Genomic DNA, 14,524 nt, shown 5'->3' with positions numbered 1-14,524 from the left:
AAACAACAACGAAAGAGCAGATCAAAAATACAAAAACCGAACAAGAAAGAGAAAATAACCTAACGTAAACAACAACCAACAACGAAAGAACAGATAAGAATACATTGACCACACAAACAAACAAAAAAGAGAAAGCAATCTGAAAAAAATATCAAATATTAACACAGACAGTACAACAATATAGAACAAACTACAAGAATAACCAATAAAAACAATGAACAACAGTAATGAATATCAATAACAAAGAATATAAATAAACAACAACAAAAAAGCAATCATAAGAAAGATAAAATTATGCAACGAATAAACAAAGAAAAACAAATAACGCAGGGCAAATATGAAATAGTAGAAAACAGAATGAAAAACAATATAGACCGAATAAAAACAATGTATAACAAGAAAAAATAATAGAAACAAAGATAAACAACAACGAAAAAGCAAGATAAAGACAATACAACTAACGGAGAGGCAAACAAAAAAGGAAAGGGAAAAGAAAAACAAAAACAGCAACAAACAACAAATAATAGAGAACAAAGAGAACAACTTATGATATGAGGATCGTTCTGAATAAACAGATGACTATGTGATATTATACATATATATATAACTATCGTGTCACAGTGTTCGTGGTTGAACTCCTTGGAAACGGCTAGACCGATTCTCATGAAGTTTTGTGAGCATATTAAGTAGGCCTGAGAATCGGATCTTATATATTTTGCATAACCCAGAGCGGTAAGCGTGGTCCATGCTTAAATTTTTTTTCTAGACAAAATTGTATATAAAACAGCATTCAAAAATACATACAACCCTCTGGGCTTGGGAGTGGAACAAAGACTGGGACTGGGACTGGGTACAAAGAATGGACAAGAGAAAAAGGACCAAAGAGTAGGAAAACGAAGGGAGGATAAAGACTGAGAAAGAGGTAGAGGGAGACGAAGATAGAGAGATAGGGATAGATGGAGAAGGAGCTAGTGAGAAAAGAAGGATGAAAAAGATGGAGAGGGGGAAAGTGGCGTAGATAGAGGAGTGAATATAAGGATAAAGAAAAGGGGGTGGAGAGTAAAAGGGAAAAACGTCTTAAAAATTATGCAGCTAGACTAAAATTACGGCAAAAGAATGTCTGTTGGGTCCGCTAGTGATGTAATAATTTTGCAATATAAGTTCTAAGCTCCTTTAAGATATAATATATTTAAAAAATTGTAGAGCTTTACAAACGTTGAGATAGGAATACATATTTTTTTTTTTTAAGTAATGAAGTCCTACGAACTAGAGGGAGATAAGCTAAGATGCATATCTAAGGCAGCGTAACATATCGAAAAAACAGGTTCCTAATTATTCCATAAAATATGTATAGATTTATCTTAAATAAAGTTTCCCAGATAAGTTCGCTTAGTTCTTGGAAATCAAACTAATTAAATTTTATCTGTGAGTGAATATTTTCTTAATATGTGATAAGTATAACATTTGTTGGATTAAAAAGCAAATTACATAAGCGCCTTACTAGTAGCGCCATAAGCTTGCCATCGAGCATCCCACAATTTGAAGACGCCACTGAAACATGCATATATGAAACTTTTGTGTGCTGCCTTTGCAAATGCACCCAAAGATCATCGATAGCGCAAGTAGATAGTTGTTGAATGAAGTGAAACTGCAGCTAATTGGCAGTCAGGCATGCGCAGCAGCTCTACTTGATGGTCTGATGGATGCACAAATAACTTGACGGAAAGTTTTGATAAATGAAGAAAAAAATGATGATGCATGAGAAAAAAACGTGATTAATTTACGAAAAGAAATGCAAATAGATCATGAATGTCAAATGAAGTGACAACAAAAAGGAAAATCAACTTACTAATGAATACAACAGACGAGAAACGACATAACGAATCCACAGCACAATGGCCGAGACGTAATCATCAAGTAGTTGGTGACAGTGAGATTGGCAAACAATCGAGTATAAAGTCAATATGAAATTTTGAAAACAATGAACAAAATGCCCACTTATACTCCATTAGCGTATCACACACTAACTAAAAAGTCACAACTTGAAAAATGTAAATGTTCGGGAGAGAAGAAAAATTTGATGAAATTTTGTTGTAATTATTTGTTTACGGACAAAATATATAGGAATTTTGAATTATGACTACTTATGACAATTATATATGGCAATTATTTTATCAAAAAAGGCACATTTCACAATAATATAAACAAATTGACTTACTCTTTACGTATAAAAAGACACAATTTTAATTAATACACAACAAAGTAAAAAGTTGTTTGCAACAAGATAGTGAGAATTAAAATAATACGCTTTATGCGTAAAAAAACTGTTCACTTGTTCTTAAGCACATTGACACAACTAAAAATAGTACTCATTAGTTGATACAGCGCAAGCGATGAAATCAACACCAAAACTGGCATAACGGTAATTTTCCAGTTAAAGAAATTTAAGGGGCAGTTAGATATGTGTACTGTGAATTGGTTTATAAAAAAAAAAAAACGATTTTGAAAAATTTGAAGTTATGACTCTTTTGTAGTTAGTGTGCGATATATGAAGAATATTTTATTTACATAAATAATTATGTATATTATTTGTGTATCCATGTAAGTTAAAAAAATGTGATAGCATCATTGTGATGGCATTGCAATGATTATTTGTTGTTGTTTACCGTCCGTTGTCGACTGCTGTCACTGTCGAACGAATAATTAAAAAAATTGCAATTAATGAATTTCAACACCAGCCAATGTACGTTCATCAGCCGCCAACCAACTGGCCTTTGCACAATGAGGATGTCTGAATTTACAGCAACTACAATGGTGAAAATGCTCTCGCAGTCAAATACAAAAGGGAGATCAAAAAGTCTTTCAATTTCTATATTTAAACAGAATTTGATGCGCTTAGCCTCACTTCAACTTGAAGGAGAATCTATATCTCAAGCATATCATATGAGATTTCCTTGCCCCAAAGCAGTGGACAACAAAATTTAATAGTAAAATCAGCGCAGTGGTAGCGTTTTAGTCGTCGATTAACGAGCAACGATGCAAGGCGCATGTTTGGTATGTCTAGGCTAGGTAACATTATGTGGCAGCTTCCCAAAATGGGTGCAAATAGTTCACTTGAATACTTTTATTGTGCGTTATGATCCACATTAACCATACGAGTAGATGACCCTAGTTTTAAATTATTAAAAGGTTTGTTGCATAGAAACTATATTCTGTCATATAAGTTAAGAGTGGCTAGATGACTTTACCTCGATCTCAAAATTACCGAGCCGCTTCCCATTGTGCCCCATCCACACTTTAATCAAAATTAAGAGATTTTGTTAGCGAACCCTTTGCCGACCGCTTGGCATTAACAACTAGCTGTTAGGATATCGGCAAGTGACAGAAGGTAGCGTCAGCATGTAGCTGAGCCAATTCCCGTTTTTTCAATGGCAGACTGAAAGTAACCAGCGGTGCTCCAAAGTCCCTATCGGTGTCCATCTCCGGCTCGCATGCTCGCATGTTCCAGGTTTCCATGCCAAACCACTGCCGAGAGTCGACCCGACTAAGAAATTTTTTCTTTAACTGAAAACGTTTTTTGTAAAGATTTTGATATAGCTTTTCCCGGGCCTTGAATACATAAATATTTATTTTTCCTGTAACTATTACTCCATTTATTTAAGTCAAACATCTGATTTTACCCAAGTTATTAACTTAAACTCTTTGTTCCACCCCACACACACATACCCATTTTCAATTGTTGAATTACGCGCAGCGACTTGAGAACATTGAACGCATTGAAGGCGGCAGCAGCATCAACATTGAGAAAGCAGCTGTGGCATTAACCTATCAGCATATCATAGCCACTGTCAATCGACGCTGCTATTCAATGTGCCGCACCTTACTGTCCTGGCCAAACACCATTGACGAATTTGCTCACCGCTCACCGTCCCATTGCGTCGTTTTTGTTGATACAGCCGGTGAAATCGACTAAATGCTGTCAGTGATTTCGCGTTGCATGCTTTGTTGTGATTGCTGTTGTTGGCTACTGACTTTTGCATAAAAATGTTTGTTGTTGCTCTTGTCAAATGTGATGCCTGTGACGCTGATGGTTCGGTCAGATGCATCGCTGCTTCTTGTTCCGCTGCCAATGGCGAATGAATGCGAAACGCAATGAATGCCATCCATGCGTTTATTTATATGTTTTGTATGCTGTGATATAAATAATTAAATACATATATGGCTGCAGTGTGTGTATGTGTGATGTGTGAATGCGTTCATTTATGCACTGCTGTATTTAATGCCAATTTATGCATGCAAATGCGTAGCGTCCATATTTGATTTGCATTTGATATCTATATTTGTTGTTGCTGTTGCATACACTGCATTGCAATTTAGTTTATATAGAAAAAAAGTGTTCAACGCATTGCTGGTTGCTGCGCTCGGTGCTGTTTGAGTGCTTTTATTTGCGCAACGCATTTTGTCACATTCATTGATGCTGGCCGCAAATCTGTGTGCGGATTTATTTATAAATTATTTATTTGGTTTACAAAATTATTTTGTGGAGTGAAAATAGCACCAGCGAAATATAATGAAAATTTGTATAAAATTTCAATTAACTTTGGGGGTTTTGTAATTGCGCAATACTGAATTGAATGATAAAGTATTCACACCCCTAGCCGTTGCCTGCATCAATGGCATGCCCATAGTTACCACTACACTCGCTCTCACTGTAAAATTGGTCGGCAATCAAATGAACGACACGCAGTGAAAATGACAACACTTGCAAGCATTTCATTCGCGCACAATCCACAACCGCGTGTGCGTATACTTCTCAGAAAGTTTATTATCTTAATCAATATATTTGCACAAAAAAAAAAAAACATATGGGAAGCAGGCGTTGCTACTCCGGCGGGTAGACAAATAAATAAATGTAAGGCGCGATAACCTCCGAAGAGATCTAAGGCCGACCTTCTCTTCCAATTTGCGTCGTGCTCCTCTTGATTTTCTCTACAAATTAGCCAGACGGGACCTACATGTTTTATGTCGACTCCGAACGGCATCTGCAAGGCAGATGAGTTTTCACTGAGAGCTTTACATGGCAGAAATACACCCGGAGCGCTTGCCAAACATGGTCAAGGGGCGACCCCGCTTAGAAAAATGTTCTTCTAATTGAAAAACCTTATTTCTAAAATTTTTATGTTGCTTTGCCCGGGGTGTGAACCCAGGGCACACGGTGTGGTAGGTGGAGCACGATACCATCACACCACGGTGGCCGCTGGTAAACAAGGTTACCAAAAATATGTTTGACGAGGAGTGGAAGCGGATGAAACCTTCGTTTTGTGCTTCTCTCATCTTAGCTACGGAGGCAAAACTGCATAAATTTGGATTTATTTTCAACATCCATTGACCAACAAGTTATTGTTGTGACATCGGTTCATGAAGTATGATAATGTTCGCGCCATCCACCGGCAGGCTCTCCACAGATTCCTACCATCATCTACCAGTCATCATACGTCCCTTATTTTAGCGGCGATAGGTTGGCGGAATAAATTGAAAATTTTACATAATTAGTAGCTAATTAAATGCAAATTAAGTACGAGAAAAAAAAATTTATAGCTTTACAAAATTTTTTTTTATGACATTCTGCGCTAAAATAAGACTGAATGAGTACCGAATTTATTGCAAATTAACTGCGAGAAAAAAAAATTTATAGCTTTACAAAATTTTTTTTTATGACATTCTGCGCTAAAATAAGACTGAAGTTAGCGAAACCAATCGGCGAAAGGTTGGCGGAATAAGTTGAAAATTTTACATAATGAGTACCTAATTTATTGCAAATTAACTGCGAGAAAAAAAATTTATAGCTTTACAAAATTTTTTTTTATGACATTCTGCGCTAAAATAATACTGAAGTTAGCGAAACCAATCGGCGAAGGGTTGGCGGAATAAGTTGAAAACTTTACATAATGAGTACCTAATTTATTGCAAATTAACAGCGAGAAAAAATATTTATAGCTTTATAAAATTTTTTTTTATGACATTCTGCGCTAAAATAAGACTGAAGTTAGCGAAACCAATCGGCGAAAAGTTGGCGGAAGAAGTTGAAAATTTTACATAATGAGTACCTAATTTTTGCAAATTAACAGCGAGAAAAAAAATTTATAGCTTTACAAAATTTTTTTTTATGACATTCTGCGCTAAAATAAGACTGAAGTTAGCGAAACCAATCGGCGAAAAGTTGGCGGAAGAAGTTGAAAATTTTACATAATGAGTAGCTAATTTATTGCAAATTAACAGCGAGAAAAAATATTTATAGCTTTACAAAAATTTTTTTTATGACATTCTGCGCTAAAATAAGACTGAAGTTAGCGAAACCAATCGGCGAAAAGTTGGCGGAAGAAGTTGAAGATTTTACGTGATAATTTATTGCCAAATCAAATCAAATGAAAATTGTATTAGTAGGTCATGAAAAAAACCTTAAAAATCGAAGTCGAAAAAAAAATGAAATTTCGCAGGCTCCAAAATAATTTTTTTGGGTATGCGTAGTGGAACTTTTTTTCCTGAGCCCAAATCCTATCGAAAAATCGATGGCGCAATATTGGTTAATAAATCGACCCAGTCTAATGAACGTTAAGTTATAAGAATTTGAAAATGATGATCGCCAACTTCTTTCAATAAAATATTTACTTATGCGTATGTACTCAAGATTACCTTTAAAAAGAAATGCATTCATGGAAAAGTTGCAAAACTTCCATGTAATTGGTTCAGCCAAATTAAGTTTAATATGCAAATAGAAAAGTTAGTCAAATCAGAACTTTAGTTTGAATCCAGCTTTGAATCTAACAAGTGCTAAAATTTAAGAGCTCTAATTTTGTGAAAGTTTTGTTTTTAATGATATGGTGCTATAAATATTAAAAAAAAAAAAAGTAATACTCCAAAATTTGAGAAGGTAAGTAATATAAATTATTATTTATAGTCATACCCCCACTCCTATTTTTAAATTATTCACATATGGAGATGCCAACTACATAGAGCTAAAATTGAATGGGCTCCAAAAAAATAATAATAAAAAATGGTATTCTTGTGGTGAAAAATTAAATTCATTATTTCAGAAAAAAAGATGGCGCGTGGACGAAAATCTAAAGTTGATCGGCGTGATCTTATAAAAGTGATGTTGAAGTACAGAGATCAAATAGTCACTTGTGAATCGACTATAATAAAAAAAAAAGCTTCAGTATGGACTCACATTTCTGATGAACTTGATGGACTAATAAAACCACAGTCTTTGCATGCCTTGGCTTGCGACAAATCCCAAGAAATTCGTTGCCTGTTACTCGGATCTTCGCATGACCAGACAGGAAATTCCTCCTTGAATATCAGTAATCTAACAACTGAGGAGAGAAATTATGTAAATGAAGCTGAATACTCGACGGAGTTCCACGAATCTGGCGGCCTGAGAAAGTTTAGGATCAGTTTTACCAAGAACGAATTTGCGAACTTAATAACGACCAAAATGGAAAAAAAGGTGTCCACGTCAGATTTAAGGACGGCGGTGTGTGGGGAGACGCAATTGCCCATAAAATTTGGACGCAAACGCCGATTAGTTGTGGGTATCAGTTCAAATCCCACTATTTGTCGCAGGATGCTTCATATGGCAAAATTCATGGTAAGCTAACCTTGCTTTATCTCTGCTGCTAATATAATTATTTCACTGTCACTGGTGAACAAAATAGTGGAAAAAATGCTACTCAAGATGGAAATTTGTTTCTAAAGTTTACATTTTTGGTACAGGGAAACTTCCCTTGGGCGGACACTCATCGTCGGCCAACCTGTGTCCGCTCAAGGGAGTGGATGGCTATTTTCCACATTTGTCAATTTTTAAAGGGATAAATTCTCACCACTTTCCAAATTAAATAAAAAATATTGATATTACATTGCCCAAAAAAAAATATATATACATATATGGGGTATTCCATCCCATTTCGACCAATTTTGAACCCGACCCCTTTAGAATTAGCTGAAAGTTTTTCTTCTTTTTCTACCTTACGAAAGGCGTTTTTCAGAATTTTTAAAATTTTTTCATCCAACTCAAAAAAAGTTATAAATTTAAAAAAAACACCGTTTTTGTGTTCAAAATGCTATAACTTTTTTAAAAATTGACCGTTTGGGATCTTTCTTTTTTTTTTAAATTTGCTTTTAAATGTACTTTTCGGAAAAAATACAAAAAAATGTTTAAAGTTTTTTTTTAATTTTTCAGTTTTTCGAGATTTTTCGAATTTCGCCATTTTTTTTTTCTCATAAAAAACTTCAATCAATTCTGCAATCATCCCCAGTAATCCCGGAGTGGGCCGATTTTTTTTTATATTTTTTTTTTATTTAATTGAAAAAAAAATTTTTCAAAAATAAAAATTTTTTTTTATCAATTTTAATTATATAACAAAAAATTTAAGAAAATGATTTTTAAGTATTCTTTTCTTTATATATTATGGTAAACTACGATTAAAATAACCAGGATTAATGACTGACACAGTAAACATTTAAGTTTTCTAAAAATTACCATAGTATATAAAGAAAAGAATACATAAAAATCATTTTCTTACATTTTTTTGTTATATAAATAAAATTGATAACAAAAAATGTTATTTTTGGAATTTTTTTTTTTCAATTAAATAAAAAAAATATTAAAAAAATTCGGTCCACTCCGGGATTAGTGGTAATGATTGCAGAATTGATTGAAGTTTTTTATGAGAAAAAAAAAATGGCGAAATTCGAAAAATCTCGAAAAACTGAAAAATTAAAAAAAAAACGTTAAAAATTTTTTTGTATTTTTTCCGAAAATGCATTTAAAAAAAATTAAAAAAAAAAAAGATCCCAAACGGTAAATTTTTGAAAAAGGTATAGCATTTTGAACACAAAAACGGTGTTTTTTTTTTAAATTCATAACTTTTCTTGAGTTGGATGAAAAAATTTGAAAAAATTCTGAAAAACGTCTTTCGTAAGGTAGAAAAACTTTCAGCCAATTCTAAAGGGGTCGGGTTCAAAATTGGTCGAAATGGGATGGAATACCACATAGGTAGGTAGGTTGAACTGGCCGGTCCATGAGGACCTCACATAGACTGATTGAGTCCGTAGTGTTATTAGAAGTTTGTTTAAACGACCAAACTGAAAAACCCTATCAAAAACCAGGACCTATGTTATAAAATAACTCCGTCCTCTTGGCAAATACTAGAAGCTTCCTAGGACTTAAGCCACTTGCTGATTCTAGATCTGACAGATGTATCACTCCTAATAGCTGGAGTCTTAGCCTGGCAAGCGCAGGGCACGAGCTCGGAACGTGCTCGATCGTTTCCTTCTCCAACCCGCACTTTCTGCATCTGCTATCACTGACCAAGCCTAGTTTAAAGGCATGTGACGCCAGAAGGCAGAATACCACATATATATTGCTTGAAAAATTCACATCAAAGCATGCATAACTCATTTACATACTTTCAGATAAAGTAATAACATAAATAAAAATAAGTATAAATTAAAAAAAAAATAAAATAAATATAAGGCGCGATAACCTCCGAAGAGATCTAAGGCCAAGCTCCTCTTCCAATTTGCGTCGTGCTCTTGATTTTCCCTACAAATTGGCCGGACGGGACCTACATGATTTTATGCAGGGATGCACCCTAACGTTAAGCTAATCGTTTATAAAAATATTTCCACCGTTTCCGTTGAAACACTTCGAAATATTATCGATAAAGAAATTATCAAGATAAATTGTATCTCGTTTTTAACCGAAACGAAAAGCTTTCGTTAACGTTAAAAACGTTAACAAAAACGTGATACTTTATGTTTGAATTGTGCTGGCAATGCTATAGCCATGGTGAACCCGTAAGGTGGTAACAGCGAGCGGACATACACACACAAACTCCATGTAATTTGTTTGTGTAATTCGTTGGTGGTAATGTCAAAAATACTCTGAGAAATGGTCGTACTGTCAAAATTCATTAGAAAAGTTGCAATCAGCTTGGGTAATGCTTTCACCTTTAATGACTCCGCCATCAATCAGCTTTGCCAGCATAGTTTGAAATTAATAATCGGCGATTTGATTTCGTTTTGATATGGCAGAAAACGAAACAAAATCATTTCGTTAATTTGACGTTCTTAACGTTAATAAACGAAACGAAATGACTTTGTTTCATTTATTAACGTTAATTATCGTAACGAAATGATATCGGTTCGTTGGTTATGCATGCCTGATTTTATGCCGACTCCGAACGGCATCTGCAAGGCAGATAAGTTTTCACTGAGAGCTTTTCATGGCAGAAATACACCCGGAGCGCTTGCCAAACACTGCCGAGGGGCGACCCCGCTTAGAAAAATTTTCTTCTAATTGAAAAACCTTATTTCTAAAATTTTTGATGTTACTTTGCCCGGGGTTTGAACCCAGGGCATCCGATGTGGTAGGCGGAGCACGCTACCATCACACCACGGTGGCCGCCATAAATTATACTTCAGATAATAAGTAATATAAATCCATAAATATCAGACTCATTATTTAAAAAATTGGTGAATTGTCGTTTGCTTAAGGTTTTTTTTTTTTTAATAAAACTATTTTTCAAATGACTTTCAAATTTTTGCAACATTTCGAACGCAAAAAGGTCTTCGCTGCAAAATCTTTTTAAATTTAAACAGCATTCAAGGCGGTTTCGCTTGTGGAAGTTTCATTAACTTCATCTGTATCTCAGCATCAGTGCTATTGTCATCAATTGTTTCTATGTTGTCAATAACAACATCTAACTCGAGGTCTGAACTTTCAGTCCATGCATTGTTATAAATGTCATAAAAAAAATTTTGTAAAGCTATAAATTTTTTTTCTAGCTGTTAATTTGCACTAAATTAGGTACTCATTATGTAAAATCTTCAACTTATTCCGCCAACTTTTCGCCGATTGGTTTCGCTAACTTCAGTCTTATTTTAGCGTAGAATGTCATAAAAAAAATTTTGTAAAGCTATAAATTTTTTTTCTAGCTGTTAATTTGCACTAAATTAGGTACTCATTATGTAAAATTTTCAACTTCTTCCGCCAACTTTTCGCCGATTGGTTTCGCTAACTTCAGTCTTATTTTAGCGCAGAATGTCATAAAAAAAATTTTTGTAAAGCTATAAATTTTTTTTCTCGCTGTTAATTTGCAATAAATTAGGTACTCATTATGTAAAATTTTCAACTTCTTCCGCCAACTTTTCGCCGATTGGTTTCGCTAACTTCAATCTTATTTTAGCGCAGAATGTTATAAAAAAAAATTTTATAAAGGTATAAATTTTTTTTTCGCTGCTAATTTGCAATAAATTAGGTACTCATTATGTAAAATTTTCAACTTCTTCCGCCAACTTTTCGCCGATTGGTTTCGCTAACTTCAGTCTTATTTTAGCGCAGAATGTCACAAAAAAAAATTTTGTAAAGCTATAAATTTTTTTTTCTCGCAGTTAATTTGCAATAAATTAGGTACTCATTATGTAAAATTTTCAACTTATTCCGCCAACCTTTCGCCGATTGGTTTCGCTAACTTCAGTCTTATTTTAGCGCAGAATGTCATAAAAAAAAATTTTGTAAATCTATAAATTTTTTTTTCTCGCAGTTAATTTGCAATAAATTAGGTACTCATTATGTAAAATTTTCAATTTATTCCGCCAACCTTTCGCCGATTGGTTTCGCTAACTTCAGTCTTATTTTAGCGCAGAATGTCATAAAAAAAAATTTTGTAAAGCTATAAATTTTTTTTTTCGCACTTAATTTACATTTAATTAGCTACTAATTATGTAAAATTTTCAACTTATTCCGCCAACCTATCGCCGCTAAAATAAGGGACGTCAGTCATCATGGACAATTCACCAGTTCATTGTTCAAAAGGTTCGCCGTTCTAAATTAACTGATAATTTTTGCATCATCATTAGCCGTTTTGCTATCTGCCATCGGATCTTAAACATCCAGCGATTCGTAGACCAGTCACACCTTTCTAGATCTATTGGTAGCTAACCGCCTACCAGTTAACGGTTCACTATTCACCACCCAGCATCAGATTATTCATCATCGCGTTACTCTACCGGTAGTTCTGGACACCTGCCAATTCCGCATACCTCAACTGGTTCTCTGCTTGCCTATTACGCTCTTTGTAGTGTCCGTCAATTGAATAACTAGATCGATGTCGTATTAGAAATCCTTTCACTGATTCACTGTTCTCGGATGCTTTCGGCAGGTTTGCAACGTCCGCCAAATCTACCGTAAGTAATCCCGCTTCTCCCCTTAACTTGAGCCGCTTCTCCTCTTAACTTTAGCCGTTGACTTATTCATCTGCAGTTCAACCCCCTATCGTTCCAACTTATTTAAACTCTCCATTCGGCGTGTGAGTGTGTCTCGCTCAAGTAAAACCTCACCATCAACGTGTTTTCATAAGCAGGAGGGCTCTAACTGACTCTGGATCGACTGAGTTCAACTTTTTCCTTACCGGCTGTACGGTTGTAATCACTTCAATTCATTTCTGTTACTCAGCTTTCAATCTCGTGAAGGGATGAAGAACGAAAAGAAATAGAGAAGAAGGCAAAGGAGGTGAAGCAGAAAATAGAGTGCGAGAGAAAGAAAGAGCAGAAAAATAAAAGCAAGCAAAGAAAAGGGAGTAGGCGGTGTGCAAGAAGAGGAGGAACAAGGTTGGAGATGCAAAAGGGTACACAAATGGTGGGACAAAATAAGTAGAAAATTGGTATAGAGCGATAGGCGGATGGAGAGAAAGGAGATGAAGAGAAAGAGGGAAGTAGAGAGCAAGGGAGTAATATACGAAAAATAAACAAGTAAGGAAGGCTAAGTTCGGGTGTAACCGAACATTACATACTCAGCTGAGAGCTTTGAAGACAAAATAAGGGAAAATCACTATGTAGGAAAATTAACCTAGGGTAACCCTGGAATGTGTTGGTATGACATGGGTATCAAATGGAAGGTATTAAAGATTATTTTAAAAGGGAGTGGGCCATAGCTCTATAGGTGGACGCAATTTCGGGATATCGCCATAAAGGTGGACCAGGGGTGACTGTAGAATGTGCTTGTACGATATGGGTATCAAATGAAAGGAGTTAATGAGTATTTTAAAAGGGAATGGGCCTTAGTTCTATAGGTGGACGCCATTAAGGTGGGCCAGGGGTGACTCTAGAATGTGTTTGTACGATATGGGTATCAAATGAAAGGTGGTAATGAGTATTTTAAAAGGGAATGGGCTTTAGTTCTATAGGTGAACGCCTTTTCGAGAAATCGCCATAAAGGTGGACCAGGGGTGACTCTAGAATATGTTTGTACGATATGGGTATCAAATTAAAGGCGTTAATGAGTATTTTAAAAGGGAGTGACCCTTAGTTCCATAGGTGGACGCCGTTTCGAGATATCGCCATAAAGGTGGACCAGGGGTGACTATAGAATGTGTTTGTACGATATGGGAATCAAATGCAAGGTGTTACTGAGCATTTTAAGAGGGAGTGGGCATTAGGTCTATAGGTGGACGCCTTTTCGAGATATCGCCCTTAGGGTGGGCCAGGGGTGACTCTAGAATGTGTTTGTACGATATGTGTATCAAATGAAAGGTGTTATTGAGCATTTTAAGAGGGAGCGGGCATTAGGTCATAGGTGGACGCCTTTTCGAGATATCGCCATTAGGGTGGCCCAGGGGTGACTCTAGAATGTTTGTACGATATGGGTATCAAACGAAAGGTGTTATTGAGCATTTTAAGAGGGAGCGGGCATTAGGTCTATAGGCCTTTTAGAAATATCGCCATTAGGGTGGGCCAGGGGTGACTCTAGAATGTGTTTGTACGATATCGGTATCAAATGAAAGGTGGTAATGAGTATTTTAAAAGGGAGTAATCCTTAATTCTATAGGTGGACGCCTTTTCGAGATGTCGCCATAAAGGTGGACCAAGGGTGACTCTAGAATGTTTGTACGATATGGGTATCAAATAAAAGGTGTTACTGAGCATTTTAAGAGGGAGTGGGCATTAGGTCTATAGGTGGACGCCTTTTCGAGATATCACCATTAGGGTGGTCCAGGGGTGACTCTAGAATGTTTGTACGATATGGGTATCAAACGAAAGGTGTTACTGAGCATTTTAAGAGGGAGTGGGCATTAGGTCTATAGGTGGACGCCTTTTCGAGATATCGCCATTAGGGTGGCCCAGGGGTGACTCTAGAATGTTTGTACGATATGGGTATCAAACGAAAGGTGTTACTGAGCATTTTAAGAGGGAGTGGGCATTAGGTCTATAGGTGGACGCCTTTTCGATATATCGCCATTAGCGTGGCCCAGGAGTGACTCTAGAATGTGTTTGTACGATATGGGTATCAAATGAAAGGTGGTAATGAGTATTTTAAAAGGGAGTTATCCTTAGTTCTATAGGTGGACGCCTTTTCTAGATATCGCCATAAAGGTGGACCAAGGGCGACTCTAGAATGTTTGTACGATATGGGTATCAAACGAAAGGTGTTACTGAGCATTTTAAGAGGGAGTGGGCATTAGGT

At 35.7% G+C, this 14,524-nt stretch overlaps 1 protein-coding gene across 3 annotated transcripts in view; it reads left to right on the top strand.

Annotated features, from left to right (window-relative positions):
* The window catches only part of sba (six-banded), a 644,101-nt gene that overhangs the window by 108,384 nt on the left and 521,193 nt on the right, over positions 1 to 14,524 (top strand). The gene's annotated exons all lie outside the window — the stretch shown is intronic.

This window comes from Eurosta solidaginis, chromosome 1 (genome assembly GCF_040869045.1).
Source record: "Eurosta solidaginis isolate ZX-2024a chromosome 1, ASM4086904v1, whole genome shotgun sequence".
NCBI lineage: Eukaryota > Metazoa > Arthropoda > Insecta > Diptera > Tephritidae > Eurosta > Eurosta solidaginis.
This window is presented reverse-complemented; position numbering and strand designations above follow the sequence as displayed.